This window comes from Ranitomeya variabilis, chromosome 2, assembly GCF_051348905.1.
Source record: "Ranitomeya variabilis isolate aRanVar5 chromosome 2, aRanVar5.hap1, whole genome shotgun sequence".
NCBI lineage: Eukaryota > Metazoa > Chordata > Amphibia > Anura > Dendrobatidae > Ranitomeya > Ranitomeya variabilis.
Window position 1 is genome coordinate 993,777,159 of NC_135233.1, and position 17,046 is coordinate 993,794,204.

General features: G+C 50.0%; 1 long non-coding RNA gene across 1 annotated transcript; it reads left to right on the plus strand.

The window, feature by feature from the left end:
* Positions 1-11,475: 11,475 nt before the first annotated feature.
* LOC143808437 (uncharacterized) lies at positions 11,476-16,527 on the plus strand. The gene is made up of 2 exons (XR_013221954.1): positions 11,476-11,558; positions 14,679-16,527. It is a non-coding gene; the product is annotated as an uncharacterized LOC143808437 (long non-coding RNA).
* Positions 16,528-17,046: the final 519 nt, after the last annotated feature.

A 17,046-nucleotide genomic window follows, 5' to 3' on the forward strand; every position in this document is an offset into this window, starting at 1 on the left:
TGTTGGGGATTTGGTGTGGCTGTCTTCTCGGTATGTTCCTATGAAGGTCTCCTCTCCTAAATTCAAGCCTCGCTTCATCGGTCCTTATAAGATCTTGGAAATCCTTAACCCGGTGTCTTTTCGTTTGGATCTCCCAGCATCGTTTGCCATTCATAATGTGTTCCATAGGTCTTTGTTGCGGAGGTATGTGGTACCTGTGGTTCCTTCTGTTGACCCTCCTGCTCCGGTGCTGGTCGAGGGTGAATTGGAGTACGTGGTGGAGAAGATTTTGGATTCTCGTATCTCTAGACGGAGGCTTCAGTATTTGGTGAAGTGGAAGGGCTATGGTCAGGATGATAATTCCTGGGTTGTCGCCTCTGATGTTCATGCGGCCGATTTGGTTCGTGCCTTCCACGCAGCTCATCCTGATCGCCCTGGGGGTCTTGATGAGGGTTCGGTGACCCCTCCTCAAGGGGGGGGGTACTGTTGTGAACTCTATTTTTAGGCTCCCTCTAGTGGTCACAAGCGGTACTGTGTAGTGTTGTCTTCTGCAGGTTGGCTGCATCAGCTGGTTCGTTATCCTTGGTTCGTTTCCTATTTAACTCACCTGGATACTCAGTTCCTTGCCTGCTATCAATGTATTCAGTGCTCTTCAGATTCCTTGTGATTACCTTGCTCCCAGCCTCTCTAAGACAAGCTAAGTTTTTGTCCGTTCATTTTTTTGATTATCAGCATTCATCATGTTTCTTGTCCAGCTTGCTAAGATGTGATCTCCTCGCTTGCTGGTTGCTCTAGGGGACTGAGTTTCTCCCCCCACACCGTTAGTTGGTGCGGGGGTTCTTGAAATCTCAGTGTGGATATTTTGTTAGGGTTTTTTACTGACCGCACAGACCCCTTACTATTTTCTGCTATCTAGTATTAGTGGGCCTCATTTGCTGAATCTGTTTTCACCCCTGTGTATGTGCCTTCCTCTTACCTCGCCGTTATTATTTGTTGGGGGCTTCTATATCTTTGGGGATTATTTCTCTGGAGGCAAGAGAGGTCTTTCTTTCTCTCTAGGGGTAGTTAGTTCCTCAGGCCGGCTCGAGACGTCTAGGATTTTTTAGGCACGTTCACCGGCTACTTCTAGTGTGTTTGGATAGGTTCAGATTTGCGGTTAGTCCAGTTTGCCACCTCCCTAGAGCTTGTCCTATGTTTGTTACTTAGCTGGAGTAATTTGTGATCCTCAACCACTAAGGATTATAACAGCTACACCGGTACAAAAAGTTCCGCATGTTCGGGGCCATTTAGACAGTGCCCTGTACATGGTCTGAGGGGCTTGCCGTGGCCTGGTGACCCGAATGTTGTCATGACGACATCGGGTCACCATGGCTCTGATCGAGCCCCTGCGTCTAAATGCTGCGATCGCTATCGCATAATTATGGGGGGTTAAACTGTCAGGTGTCAGCTGTGAGATCAGCTAGCCATCCGGCGGCGATTGTGCGCACAGCTCCTGTTACCTGCAAAACTGCCTGGATGTGCTCAGTACGTCCAAGGTCGAGAAAGGGTTAATATTTGTCTGGACTTACAGATGACATTATGCGGCATCACTGCTGCATGTGAAGGCATCCTTTAGGCCTCATACAGGAGGCTGTCTTGCATGTCCATGTTGTATCCAATATCACATGGACCCATTATAATTAATGTCCATATTTTTCATGAACCATGTGTCCGTGCAAAATACAAGAAAACATTTGTTTTTGTTGCCGCAGCATAGATGAAAAGGGCCAACACGGATGGCACCCCTGTGTAACAATGCGAAGTATAGGAGAAGTTTTGCAATCTATTCATTTATCCATCCAGAAAAAACACTGATGAAAGACTGATGGTAAAAACGGACACACTGGTCAGGTCACTTCAAGGCCTTCTGGGCCTGGCAAAGCAGAAAGCTCAGAAATGCTGAACACAGGGACAGCACGTCATTATGACACTGCAGTCAGGACATAGGTTCTTTATTGCAGTAGTTTTTTAGAAGGTGTTTCAGGCAGAATCTCCCTGATAAAGAGGTTAGGTGCACACACCCTTAGTTCTGTTTGTAATAACTTTGTCATAAATTCTAATTTTTCATAAAAAAAAGGCAGTTTCCAAGTGTGGGGGCATTATAGTGTGTGTGGTGGGCACTGTGGGGGCATTATATTATATGTGTGGGGTGGGCACTGTGGGGGAATTATAGTATGTGTGTGTGGTGGGCACTGTGGGGGCATTATAGTGTGTGTGGTGGGCACTGTGGGGGCATTATATTATATGTGTGGGGTGGGCACTGTGGGGGAATTATAGTATGTGTGTGTGGGCACTGTGGGGGCATTATATTATATGAGTGTGGTGGGCACTGTGGGGGCATTATAGTATGTGTGTGGTGGGCACTGTGAGGGCATTATATATGTGTGGGGTGGGCACTGTGGGGGCATTATAGTATGTGTGGTGGGCACTGTGGGGGAATTATAGTATGTGTGTGTGGTGGGCACTGTGAGGGCATTATAGTATGTGTGTGGATGGCACTGTGGGGGCATTATATATGTGTGGGGTGGGCACTGTGGGGGCATTATAGTATGTGTGGTGGGCATTGTGGGGGAATTATAGTATGTGTGTGTGGTGGGCACTGTGGGGGAATTATAGTGTGTGGGGCAGGCACTGTGGGGGCATTATAGTATGTGTGTGTGGTGGGCACTGTGGGGGAATTATAGTGTGTGGGGCAGGCACTGTGGGTGCATTATAGTATGTGTGTGTGGTGGGCACTGTGGGGGAATTATAGTGTGTGGGGCAGGCACTGTGGGGGCATTATAGTATGTGTGTGTGGTGGGCACTGTGGGGGAATTATAGTGTGTGGGGCAGGCACTGTGGGGGCATTATAGTATGTGTGTGTTGTGGGCACTGTGGGGGCATTATAGTATGTGTGTGTGTTGGGCACTGTGGGGGCATTATAGTATGTGTGTGTGGTGGGCACTGTGGGGGCATTATAGTATGTGTGTGTGGTGGGCACTGTGGGGGCATTATACTATATGTGTGTGGTTGGCACTGTGGGGCATTATAGTATGTGTGTGGTGGGCACTGTGAGGGCATTATATATGTGTGGGGTGGGCACTGTGGGGGCATTATAGTATGTGCGGTGGGCACTGTGGGGGAATTATAGTATGTGTGTGGTGGGCACTGTGAGGGCATTATAGTATGTGTGTGGTGGGCACTGTGGGGGCATTATATATGTGTGGGGTGGGCACTGTGGGGGCATTATAGTATGTGTGGTGGGCATTGTGGGGGTATTATAGTATGTGTGTGTGGTGGACACTGTGGGGGCATTATATGTGTGTGGTGGGCACTGTGGGGGAATTATAGTGTGTGGGGCAGGCACTGTGGGGGCATTATAGTATGTGTGTGTGGTGGGCACTGTGGGGGAATTATAGTGTGTGGGTCAGGCACTGTTGGGGCATTATAGTATGTGTGTGTGGTGGGCACTGTGGGGGAATTATAGTGTGTGGGGCAAGCACTGTGGGGGCATTATAGTATGTGTGTGTTGTGGGCACTGTGGGGGCATTATAGTATGTGTGTGTGGTGGGCACTGTGGGGGCATTATAGTATGTGTGTGTGGTGGGGCATTATAGTGTGTGTGGTGGGCACTGTGGGGGCATTATAGTATGTGTGTGGTGGGCACTGTGGGGGCATTATATTATATGTGTTTGGTGGGCACTGTGGGGGCATTATAGTATTTGTTTGGTGGGCACTGTGGAGGCATTATATGTGTGGGGTGGGCACTGTGGGGGCATTATAGTATGTGCGGTGGGCACTGTGGGGGAATTATAGTATGTGTGTGGTGGGCACTTTGAGGGCGTTATAGTATGTGTGTGGTGGGCACTGTGGGGGCATTATAGTATGTGTGGTGGGCATTGTGGGGGAATTATAGTATGTGTGTGGTGGGCACTGTGGGCGCATTATATTATATGTGTGTGGTGGGCACTGTGGGGGAATTATAGTGTGTGGGGCAGGCACTGTGGGGGCATTATACCATGTGTGTGTGGTGGGCACTGTGGGGGAATTATAGTGTGGGGCAGGCACTGTGGGGGCATTATAGTATGTGTGTGTAGTGGGCACTGTGGGGGAATTACAGTATGTGTGTGAGGCAGGCACTGTGGGGGCATTATAGTATGTGTGTGCTGTGGGCACTGTGTGGTCATTATAGTATGTGTGTGGGGTGGGCACTGTGGGGGTATTATAGTATGTGTGTGTGGTGGGCACTGTGGGGGCATTATAGTATGTGTGTGTGGTGGGTACTGTGGGGGCATTATAGTATACTAGACTGTGGCCCGATTCTAAAGCATCGGGTATTCTAGAATATGCATGTCCCCGTAGTATGTGATTCGCGGCAGACTGTGCCCGTCGCTGATTGGTCGAGGCAACCTTTATGACATCATCGTCGCCATGGCAACCATTATGACATCTACGTCGATACTGTGCCCGTCGCTGATTGGTCGAGGCCTGGCGGCCTCAACCAATCAGAGACGCGGGATTTCCATTATGACATCATCGTCGCCATGCTGTGCCTGTCGCTGATTGGTCGAGGCCTGGTGACCTCGACCAATCAGAGATGCGGGATTTCCAGGACAGACAGACAGACAGAAAGACAGACAGACAGACAGACAGACGGAAAAACCCTTAGACAATTATATATATAGATGTGTGTGGTGGGCACAGTAGGGGCATTATAGTACAGTTATATGAAAAAGTTTGGGCACCCCTATTAATCTTAAGCTTAATGTTTTATAAAAATTGTTTTTTTTGCAACAGCTATTTCAGTTTCATATATCTAATAACTGCTGGACACAGTAATGTTTCTGCCTTGAAATGAGGTTTATTGTACTAACAGAAAATGTGCAATCTGCATTCAAACAAAATTTGACAGGTGCATAAGTATGGGCACCTCACCAGAAAAGTGACATTAATATTTAGTAGATCCTCCTTTTGCAAAAATAACAGCCTCTAGTCGCTTCCTGTAGCTTTTAATGAGTTCCTGGATCCGGGATGAAGGTATTTTTGACCATTCCTCTTTACAAAACAATTCCAGTTCAGTTAAGCTTGATGGTCGCCGGGCATGGACAGCCCTCTTCAAATGATCCCACAGATGTTCAATGATATTCAGGTCTGGGGACTGGGATGGCCATTCCAGAACAGTGTAATTGTTCCTCTGCATGAATGCCTGAGTAGATTTGGAGCGGTGTTTTGGATCATTGTCTTGCTGAAAGATCCATCCCCTGCGTAACTTCAACTTTGTCACTGATTCATGAACATTATTGTCAAGAATCTGCTGATACTGAGAGGAATCCATGTGTCCCTCAACTTTAACAAGATTCCCGGTGCCGGCATTGGCCACACAGCCCCAAAGCATGATGGAACCTCCACCAAATTTTACTGTGGGTAGCAAGTGTTTTTCTTGAAATGCTGTGGTTTTTTTTGCCGCCATGCATAACGCCCTTTTGTATGACCAAACAACTCAATCTTGGTTTCATCAGTCCACAGGACCTTCTTCCAAAAAGAAATTGGCTTCTCCAAATGTGCTTTTGCATACCTCAGCCGACTCTGTTTGTGGCGTGCTTGCAGAAACGCCTTCTTTCGCATCACTCTCCCATACAGCTTCTCCTTGTGCAAAGTGCATTGTATAGTTGACCGATGCACAGTGACACCATCTGCAGCAAGTTGATGCTGCAGCTCTCTGGAGGTGGTCTGAGGATTGTCCTTGACTGATCTCACCATTCTTCTTCTCTACCTTTCTGATGTTTTTCTTGGCCTGCCACTTCTGGCCTTAACAAGAACTGTACCTGTGTTCTTCCATTTCCTTACTATGTTCCTCACAGTGGAAATTGACAGGTTAAATCTCTTAGACAGCTTTTTGTATCCTTCCCCTGAACAACTATGTTGAATAATCTTTGTTTTCAGATCATTTGACAGTTGTTTTGAGGAGCCCATGATGCCACTCTTCAGAGGAGATTCAAACAGGAGAACAACTTGCAAGTGGCCACTTTAACCCCTTCAACCCGAAGCCTGTTTTCACTTAAGTGACAGGGCCAATTTTTACAATTCTGACCACTGTCACTTTATGAGGTCATAACTCTGAAACGCTTCAACGGATCCTGGTAATTCTGACATTGTTTTCTCGTGACATATCGTACTTCATGATAGTGGTTAAACTTCTTCGATATGACTTGCATTTATTTGTGAAAAAAACTAAAATTTGTTGAAAATTATGAAAATTTAGCAATTTTCAAACTTTTCGTTTTTATGCCCTTAGAGAGTTATATCACATAATATAGTTAATAAACAACATTTCCCACATGTCTGCTTTACATCAGCACAATTTTGGAAACATATTTTTTTTTTGTTAGGGAGTTATAAGGGTTAAAAGTTGACCAGCAATTTCTCATTTTTGCAACAAAATTTGCAAAACCATTTTTTTTACGGACCACCTCACACTTGAAGTGACTTTGAGGGGTCTATATGACAGAAAATGCCCAAAAGTGACACCATTCTAAAAACTGCACCCCTCAAGGTACTCAAAACCACATTCAAAAAGTTTATTAACCCTTCAGGTGCTTCACAGGAATTTTTGGAATGTGTAAAAAAAATTGAACATTTAACTTTTTTTTCACAAAATTTTTACTTCAGATCCAATTTGTTTTATCTTACCAAGGGTAACAGGAGAAATTGGACCACAAAAGTCGTTGTACAATTTGTCCTGAGTACGCCGATACCCCACATGTTGGAGTAAACCATTGATTGGGCACATGGCAGAGCTCGGAAGGGAAGGAGCGCCATTTGACTTTTCAATGCAAGATTTGCTGGAATTGAGATCGGAACCCATGTCGCGATTGGAGAGCCCCTGACGTGCCTAAACAGTGGAAACCCCCAGAAATGACACCATTTTGGAAAGTAGACCCTCTAAGGAACTAATCTAGATGTGTGGTGAGCACTTCGAACCTTCAAGTGCTTCACAGAAGTTTATAATGTAGAGCCGTAAAAGAAATTTCATATTAATTTTCAAAAAAAATGATCTTTTTGCCTTAAATTTTTTATTTTCCCAAGGGTAACAGGATAAATTGGACCCCAAAAGTTGTTGTGCAATTTGTCCTGAGTATGCTGATACTTCATATATGGGGATAAACCACTGTTTGAGCGCATGGCAGAGCTCGGAAGGGAAGGAGCGCCGTTTGACTTTTCAATGCAAAATTGGCTGGAATTGAGATCGGAACCCATGTCGCGTTTGGAGAGCCCCTGACGTGCCTAAACAGTGGAAACCCCCCACAATGGACCCCATTTTGGAAAGAAGACCCCCTAAGGAACTTATCTAGATGTGTGGTGAGCACTTTTAACCCCCAATTGTTTCACTAAAGTTTAGAATGTAGTGCTGTGAAAATAAAAAAATCATTTTTTCTTTCCACAAAATGATGTTTCAGCCCGCAATTTTTTTTTCCCAAGGGTAACAGGAGAAATTGGACCACAAAAGTTATTGTCCAATTTGTCCTGAGTACGCTGATATCCCATACATGGGGGGGAACCACTTTTTGGGCGCACGGCAGAGCTCGGAAGGGAAGGAGCGCCGTTTGAAATGCAGACTTAGATGGATTGGTCTGCAGGTGTCATGTTGCATTTGCAGAGCCCCTGATGTACCTAAAAAGTAGAAACCCCCCACAAGTGACCCCATATTGGAAACTAGACCCCCCAAGGAACTTATCTCATGTGAGAACTGTGAACCAACAAGTGTTTCACTACAGTTTATAATGCAGAGCCGTGAAAATAAAAAATATTTTTTTTCCACGAAAATGATATTTTAGCCCCCACGTTTTTATTTTCCCAAAGGTAACAGGAGAAATTGGACCACAAAAGTTGTTGTCCAATTTGTCCTGAGTACGCTGATACCCCATATATTGGGGGGAACCACTGTTTGGGCGCACAGGAGAACTCGGAAGGGAAGGAGCACTGTTTTCGTTTTTCAAAGCAGAATTGGCTGGAATTGAGATCAGACGCCATGTCGCGTTTGGAGAGCCCCTGATGTGCCTAAATAGTGGAAACTCCCCAATTCTAACTGAAACCCTAACCCCAACCCTAACCCCAACCCTAACCCTAGCCCTAACCCCAACCCTAACCCTAACTCTAGCCCTAACCCCAGCCCTAACCCTAATGGGAAAATGGAAATAAAATTTTTTTAAAAAATTTTATTATTTTTCCCTAACTAAGGGGGTGATGAAGGGGGGTTTGATTTACTTTTATAGCGTTTTTTTGGCAGATTTTTATGGTTGGCAGCCATCACACACTAAAAGACGCTTTTTATTGCAAAAAATAGTTTTTGCATCACCACATTTTGAGAGCTATAATTTATTCATATTTTGGCCCACAGAGTCATGTGAGATCTTGTTTTTTGCGGGACAAGTTGACGTTTTTATTGGTACCATATTCGGGCACATGACATTTTTTGATCGCTTTTTATTCTGATTTTTGGGAGGCGGAATGAACAAAAACCAGCAATTCCTGAAATTCTTTTAGGGGAGGCGTTTATACCGTTCCACGTGTGGTAAAATTGATAAAGCAGCTTTATTCTTCAGGTCAGTACGATTACAGCGATACCTCATTTACGTAATTTTTTTATGTTTTGGCGCTTTTACACAATAAAATCTATTTTATATAAAAAAATTATTGTTTTTGCATCGCTTTCTTCTGAGAGCTATAACTTTTTTATTTTTCTGCTGATGATCCTGTATGGCGGCTTTTTTTTGCGGGACAAGATGACGTTTTCAGCGGTACCATGGTTATTTATATCCGTCTTTTTGATTGCGTTATTCCACTTTTTGTTCGCCTGTATGATAATAAAGCGTTCTTTTTTGCCTTGGTGGTTTTTTTTTTTTTTTTTTGCGGTGTTCACTGAAGGGGTTAACTAGTGGGATAGTTTTATAGAGCGAGTCGTTACGGACGCGGCAATACCAAATATGTGTACTTTTATTGTGTTTTTTCATTTACATAAATAAATGGATTTACTGGGAAATTTTTTTTTCTTTATTTGGGGATTTTTTTATTTTATTTTTTAGACATTCCATTTTTTTTTTTTTTACTTTCTACTATTGTCCCAGGGTGGGACATCACTGTATTAGATCAGATCGTTGATCTGACAGTGTGCATAGCACTCTGTCAGATCAGCGATCTGACAGGCAAGTTTTGGAAGCTTTCCGGCACCTGCTCTCAGCAGCTCTCAGCAGGCGCCGGCTAGCCAGGTCATTTCATGACCCGGAAGGAGTCCCGCGGCCATCTTGGATCCGGGGACTCCTTCCGGATCACCGGAGCAACGTGATCTCATCGCGTTGCTCCGGTGGGAGAGCGCAGGGAGCCCCTGTCCCTGCGCGATCCCCCTCTATGCCGCTTTCACTACTGACAGCGGCATTAGAGGGGTTAAATGCCCGCAATTGGCGCTAGCGCCGATCGTGGGCATTGCTGCGGGGTGTCAGCTGTCATATACAGCTGACACCCACACCCGATCATCGCGGCGCTCAGCGCGAGACCGCGGTGATCGGTGCGCCGTACTAGTACTGCGGGGGGCACAAATGCAGTGCCGGCAGCGCAGTACTAGTACGGCGCATGTCGCGAAGGGGTTAAGTAGCTTTTCTCATGATTGCATACAATCATGGCTATGAAGTTCAAAGCTCAATGAGGTTACAAAACCAAAAAAAGTGCTTTAGTAAGTCAGTAAAAAGTAGGTAGGAGTATTTAAAACAAGAAAATGATAAGGGTGCCCAACATGCACCTGTCAAATTTTGTTTGAATGCAGATTGCACATTTTCTGGTAGTACAATAAACCTCATTTCAAGGCAGAAGCATTACTGTGTCCAACAGTTATTAGATATATGAAACTGAAATAGCTGTTGCAAAAAAAACACAATTTTTATAAAACATTAAGCTTAAGATTAGGGCTTAGGGATTAGGGGTGCCCAAACTTTTTCATATGTGTGTGGGTGGTGGGCACTGTGGGGCATTATAGTGTGTGTGGGGTGGGCACGATAGGGGCATTATAGTTTGTAGTGGGCACTGTGGGGCATTATAGTGTGTGTTGTGGGCACTGTGAGGGCATTATAGTATGTGTGTGTGGTGGGCACTGTGGGGGCATCATAGAATTTGTGTGGGGTGGGCACTGTGGGGCATTATAGTATGTGTGTGGGGTGGGCACCGTAGCAGCACTGTAGTGTGGGGTGGGCACTGTGGGGGCATTATAGTGTGTGTGTGGTGGGCACTGTGGGGCATTATAGTGTGTGTGGTGGGCACTGTGGGGCATTATAGTGTGTGTGGTGGGCACTGTGGGGCATTATAGTGTGTGTGGTGGTCATTGTGGGGGCATTATAGTGTGTGTGGTGGTCATTGTGGGGGCATTATGGTATGTGTGTGTTTGGGGGGGGGGGGGGTTGTGTGTGTGTGGGGGTGTGGGCACCGTGGCAGCACTGTAGTGTGGGGTGGGCACTGTGGGGACCATGAGATCGGTATTGCCGTGTGGTGGGAACACTATGGGCCCCCTTGCAGCATCATGTCGGTGTGGGGCATGTAGAGGACTGGCCGATGTTAGGGGCTTCTTCCTGCCTTTCGCAGTTGGGTTTATTCGGTGCTGGCGGGGGACTTATGAGGAGATACAGGGGTCCCAGGAGACCCCCTAATGTCCTTTGTTCCTCTGTGTATACTGGCTGTCTGCTCACTCCGATATATAGATATATATACACACCCCGGCATATGCTGCATCACTCAGCACCACACATGGAGCGCACACACACATAGAGCAGCACAGCACAGACGGAAGCCGGACACCGGGGCGCGTTCACCGAGGAGCAGGACGGCGGACAATGAGGAGGAAGCAGAGCAGCGGACAGTGCCGGCAGATGTCCAGCATCACGCCGCTCCGCAGCCGCTGCCTCATGTGCAGCCACAGCCTCGGAGCCTCCGGTCCGGTTGTAACGACTAGCGAGACTATGGGCTCCTCCCTCCAGGTCCTGACTTTGCTAAGACAGAACACGCCCCCCGGGTATGACACGCCCCCTGAAATGACATCATACCTGGGGAGCAGCGTCTGTTACCAGGCAACCGTGGCTCTGCGGCCTACAGTGGAGGGCGCGCTGTCAGCCTTGCCCCGCATTAGCAGTTAGGGTGCGTCTAGATTGGCGGCTCCTGTGAGGCTCCTTCCAGCAGCGCCAGTCTACACAGCCTTCTGGGGAGTGACTCAGTGCAAAATGTAGTTTTTTTTTTCTGATTAGTGTTTCTGCATAATGAGCAGGATTGGCGTGTTTAAAGAGGTGCGGGGTGGGGCGTGTTTAATAACAGGAGGGGTGGCGCGGTTTAATGAGGGGATGGGATGGAGGGGACGTGTTTTATGAGGGGAGTGGGTGGGGAGCGTGTTTAATGAGGGTAGATGCTAGAGTGTATGGGCTCCTTCCAGGTGTGACGTCATTTCCGGGGGCGTGTCCTATCGGGAGGGGGCGTGTTCTCCAAGGCGGCAAAGGAAAGCAGCATGACAGCTTGTGGACGCCATGGAGGTCAGTGGTTTCAGGGTGAAAAATGCTACTTGCCGATCGCTATTCGCTATTGGGGGGAGGCCCTGTGGTGGTCGACCTACTTGTCTGTGTGGGGAGTGACCCGTGGTGGGATTTTGGGGGGCTCCGCTGCTGCTGGCTATTGTGGGGGGCCTCCGCTGCTGCTGGCTATTGTGGGGGGCCTCCGCTGCTGCTGGCTATTTTGGGGGTCTCTGCTGCTGCTGGCTATTGTGGGGGACCCCTGCGGTGGGATTTTGGGGCTCCGCTGCTGCTGGCTATTGTGGGGGACCCCTGTGGTGAGATTTTGGGGGGCTCCGCTGCTGCTGGCTACTGTGGGGGATCCCTGCGGTGGGATTTTGGTGGGCTCCGCTGCTGCTGGCTATTGTGGGGGACCCCTGTGGTGGGATTTTGGTGGGCTCCGCTGCTGCTGGCTATTGTGGGGGACCCCTGTGGTGAGATTTTGGGGGGCTCCGCTGCTGCTGGCTATTGTGGGGGACCCCTGCGGTGGGATTTTGGGGGGCTCCGCTGCTGCTCGCTATCGTGGGGGACCGCTGCGGTGTAGTTTTGGGGGGCTCCGCTGCTGCTGGCTATTGTGGGGGACCCCGGTGGTGGGGTTTTGGGGGGCTCCGCTGCTGCTGGCTATTGTGGGGGACCCCTGTGGTAGGATTTTGGGGGGCTCTGCTGCTGCTGGCTATTGTGGGGGATCCCAGCGGTGGGATTTGGGGGGGCTCCGCTGCTGCTGGCTATTGTGGGGGACCCCTGCGGTGGGATTTTGGGGGGCTCCGCTGCTGCTCGCTATCGTGGGGGACCGCTGCGGTGTAGTTTTGGGGGGCTCCGCTGCTGCTGGCTATTGTGGGGGACCCCGGTGGTGGGGTTTTGGGGGGCTCCGCTGCTGCTGGCTATTGTGGGGGACCCCTGTGGTAGGATTTTGGGGGGCTCTGCTGCTGCTGGCTATTGTGGGGGATCCCAGCGGTGGGATTTGGGGGGGCTCCGCTGCTGCTGGCTATTGTGGGGGACCCCTGCGGTGGGATTTTGGGGGGCTCCGCTGCTGCTGGCTACTGTGGGGGATCCCTGCGGTGGGATTTTGGTGGGCTCCGCTGCTGCTGGCTATTGTGGGGGACCCCTGTGGTGGGATTTTGGTGGGCTCCGCTGCTGCTGGCTATTGTGGGGGACCCCTGCGGTGGGATTTTGGGGGGCTCCGCTGCTGCTCGCTATCGTGGGGGACCGCTGTGGTGTAGTTTTGGGGGGCTCCGCTGCTGCTGGCTATTGTGGGGGACCCCGGTGGTGGGGTTTTGGGGGGCTCCGCTGCTGCTGGCTATTGTGGGGGACCCCTGTGGTAGGGTTTTGGGGGGCTCTGCTGCTGCTGGCTATTGTGGGGATCCCTGCGGTGGGATTTTGGGGGGCTCCGCTGCTGCTGGCTACTGTGGGGGACCGCTGCGGTGTAGTTTTGGGGGGCTCCGCTGCTGCTGGCTATTGTGGGGGACCCCTGTGGTGGGATTTTGGTGGGCTCCGCTGCTGCTGGCTATTGTGGGGGACCCCTGCGGTGGGATTTTGGGGGGCTCCGCTGCTGCTCGCTATTGTGGGGGACCGCTGCGGTGTAGTTTTGGGGGGCTCCGCTGCTGCTGGCTATTGTGGGGGACCCCGGTGGTGGGGTTTTGGGGGGCTCCGCTGCTGCTGGCTATTGTGGGGGACCCCTGTGGTGGGGTTTTGGGGGGCTCCGCTGCTGCTGGCTATTGTGGGGGACCCCTGCGGTGGGATTTTGGGGGGCTCCGCTGCTGCTGGCTATTGTGGGGGACCGCTGCGGTGTGGTTTTGGGGGGCTCCGCTGCTGCTGGCTATTGTGGGGGACCCCTGTGGTGGGGTTTTGGGGGGCTCTGCTGCTGCCGGCTATTGTGGGGGACCCCTGTGGTAGGATTTTGGGGTGCTCTGCTGCTGCTGGCTATTGTGGGGGATCCCTGTGATGGGGTTTGGAGGTGACGTGCTGCTTACGGGGTGGACCCCTTTTAGTGGGGGCGACCTGCTGCTGGCTATTGGGGAGACCCTGGTGGTGGGGTTTGAGGGCGACATGCTTGTGGTCGGGTTTTGGGAGGGCGTGACCTGCTGTCTATTGGGGGGGACCCTTGTGGTGGATGTGGGGGGAGACCTGCTGCAAGCTATTGGGGGACCCCTGTGGTGGGATGTGGGGGTGACCTGCTTGTGGTGGGATGTGGGGAGGCGACCTGCATGTGAGGGGTGACCTGCTGCAGGCTATTTGGGGGACCCCTGTGGTCAGATTTGAGGGCGACCTGCTTGTGGGGAGGCGACCTGCTTGTCGTTGAATGTGGGGAGGCGACCTGCTTGTCGTTGAATGTGGGGAGGCGACCTGCTTGTCGTTGAATGTGGGGAGGCGACCTGCTTGTCGTTGAATGTGGGGAGGCGACCTGCTTGTCGTTGAATGTGGGGGGGTCCACGTCCGATGGGGATTTGTGCTGGGTGGGGGGGGGTCCACGTGTGATGGGGGTTTGTGCGGGGTGGGGGGTCTGCATCTGGGGGTTTCTGCTGGGTGGGGGGTTCCGCGTCCGGTGGGGGTTGTACGTCCGATGGGGGTTTGTGGGGGTTGGACGTCCGATGAGAGTTTAAGCTAGGGTGGCGTTCGATTGGAGGGGGTGTCTGATGGGATTTATGGTTGGGGCAGGGGGCGTCATATTTGGATTTACGCTTGAGGGGAGGGAATGTCTGGTGGGCTTTGGATTTATCCTGTGGGGTCCGCTGGTTAATGTGAGGTGGATGTTTCTGACTGGGGGAGCGAGGTTATGCTGTGTGGCCCGCTGGTTAATGTGAGGTGGAGGTTTCTGACTGGGGGAGCGAGTTTATGCTGTGTGGCCATCTGGTTGATGTGGGGGGGCTAATGCTTCATTGGGGTACACAAAAAAAATGAGTGTATGCTGCTTATGCTATGCAAAAAAATTTTTGAGGTATTTCCCTGTAGAGTAGGCCACACCACCAACTGGCACGAAGCTAATCCTTTTTAGCTTAATGTCAGTAGGAGGCAGACATGGGTCTGGACCACCCAGCCCAGTTCTGACTTAGGTTTTGGGGGGTTTTTTTATTAACGATTTTCCTTTTTCTTTTCTTTTTTTTTCAGATACGGCTTTTGAGGGCGACAGTGGAATTGTCACTCTAATCTCCCACCTAGAATTGTCACTACCGTATCATCTGTGGTCTACGAGGCAAGGCCCTAACACATCAAGAGTGTTTGTGGTTCCCCAGAGGACGGTCCATGCCATGAATCCCCCTACCCTCCGGCCCCCCCAGAGCCAGATAGAGTAGGGAGGGAAGACTAATCCGTTATGTGCCAGCCGCCGAAAGGTCTGCGTCCAGGTTATTCCATGCCCATCTTCATCATCGGTCTGTGAAGAATGATGTGTGATCTTCAGGCAGTGAGGGGGTTACTTTTAAATAAAAAAAAAAAAAAAAAATGGACAGGACAAGTATGTCCTAGTTTGCCCCTGAGCAATATGGACGTCTCCTGGGGAAACCTTCCTATTCATGCAGCCTCCATGTTTTCCAGAGGCTCCTGTGACCCTGCTCTTAAAATATCCAGGCTTCGGTCTAGGACTTCTCTGGTGGCCGGTCCACACCGCCAGTGCCCTGAACAATCATGCACGCCAACTTTCTAGTGCGTCGTACTCTGCACCTATCAGTTTAAGAGTACTTCGCTTCTGCAACAGAGTACTAAAGTCTGCCTCCCAAGAGATCTGCTGTTCAATTTTGGTTGTCTTGGAAATGTTCTGTCCAAAAAACCGACGGGACAACTCTCCGACCCGCCAGGAAAAGACGAGACCTTCCTTTAAGCCCCCGTCTCACATAGCGAGATCGCTAGCGAGATCGCTGCTGAGTCACAAGTTTTGTGACGCAACAGCGACCTCAGTAGCGATCTCGCTATGTGTGACACGTACCAGCGATCAGGCCCCTGCTGTGAGATCGCTGGTCGTGTCGGAATGGCCTGGACCATTTTTTGGTCGTTGAGGTCCCGCTGACATCGCTGAATCGGTGTGTGTGACACCGATCCAGCGATGTCTTCACTGGTAACCAGGGTAAACATCGGGTTACTAAGCGCAGGGCCGCGCTTAGTAACCCGATGTTTACCCTGGTTACCAGCGTAAATGTAAAAAAACAAACAGTACATACTCACCATCTGATGTCCGTCAGGTCCCTTGCCGTCTGCTTCCTGCTCTGACTGTGAGCGCCGGCCGTACAGTGAGAGCACAGCACAGCAGTGACGTCACCGCTGCGCTCTGCTCTCACTGTACGGCGGTGCTGCAGGGGGACTTCGGCATCATTGAAGACAGTTTCAACAATGCCGAAGTCGTTCCCCTGATCGTTGGTCGCTGGAGAGAGCGGTCTGTGTGACAGCTCCCCAGCGACCACACAACGACTTACCAACGATCACGGCCAGGTCGTATCGCTGGTCGTGATCTTTGGTAAATCGCTATGTGAGACGGGGCCTTTAGGCCAACCCCCTCCTGGCATCCATGAACCCACCAGCACTGGTCTGCTAGGCCTGGATCTAGCAGACTCTCTTCGACATGATGGGGCGTTCCCACCTTGGATGTTTCTCAGGGTCGGCTGCCGTGTCCTTCACAATTCAAGGCCGGTATTATGATCTCTGGTCTGGGACACCGAAACCTCAGACATCGGAGGCAGGCCTGGGGGGAACAGAGCCACATACCAAACCGACAGTCCAGCCCGCATGCACCAACAGCATACTACAGTTTTACAATACTTTAGAAATGCATAAAATGAAACAAGCAAAGGCATAAAGTTATTCAATGCAAAAAAATGCAGTTTTATAAAATTGGAAATGTTTCTATATCTAATGGTAAAATGATATTTATCCAGTATTTCTATAAGTAAAAGTCTGAGATTTCTGTGGGAAATGGTAATTTGTTCCTCTTAAACCAGTTCTGAATGTAAATAAAACATTGCTCTGATGAAGTCTCCACATTGTATTTTTGCCTTTCATTTCATGCGCAGGGCAGGACAAGCCCATGATGTATCTGTGTTAAGGTACCTTCACATTAAGCGACGCTGCAGCGATAGCGACAACGATGCCGATCGCTGCAGCATCGCTGTTTGATCGCTGGAGAGCTGTCACACAGACCGCTCTCCAGCGACCAACGATGCCGAGGTCCCCGGTTAACCAGGGTAAACATCGGGTTGCTAAGCGCAGGGCCGCGCTTAGTAACCTGATGTTTACCCTGGCTACCAGCGTAAAATGTAAAAAAACCAAACAGTACATACTTACATTCGCGTCCCCCGGCGTCCGCTTCCAGCACTGACTGAGCGCCGGCCCTAACAGCAGAGCTGTGCTGTACTTTCACTTTCACTTTACGGCGCTCAGTCAGTGTGGGAAGCGGACGCCGGGGGATGCGAAGGTGAGTATGTACTGTTTGTTTTTTTGCATTTTACACTGGTAACCAGGGTAAACATCGGGTTACTAAGCGCGGCCC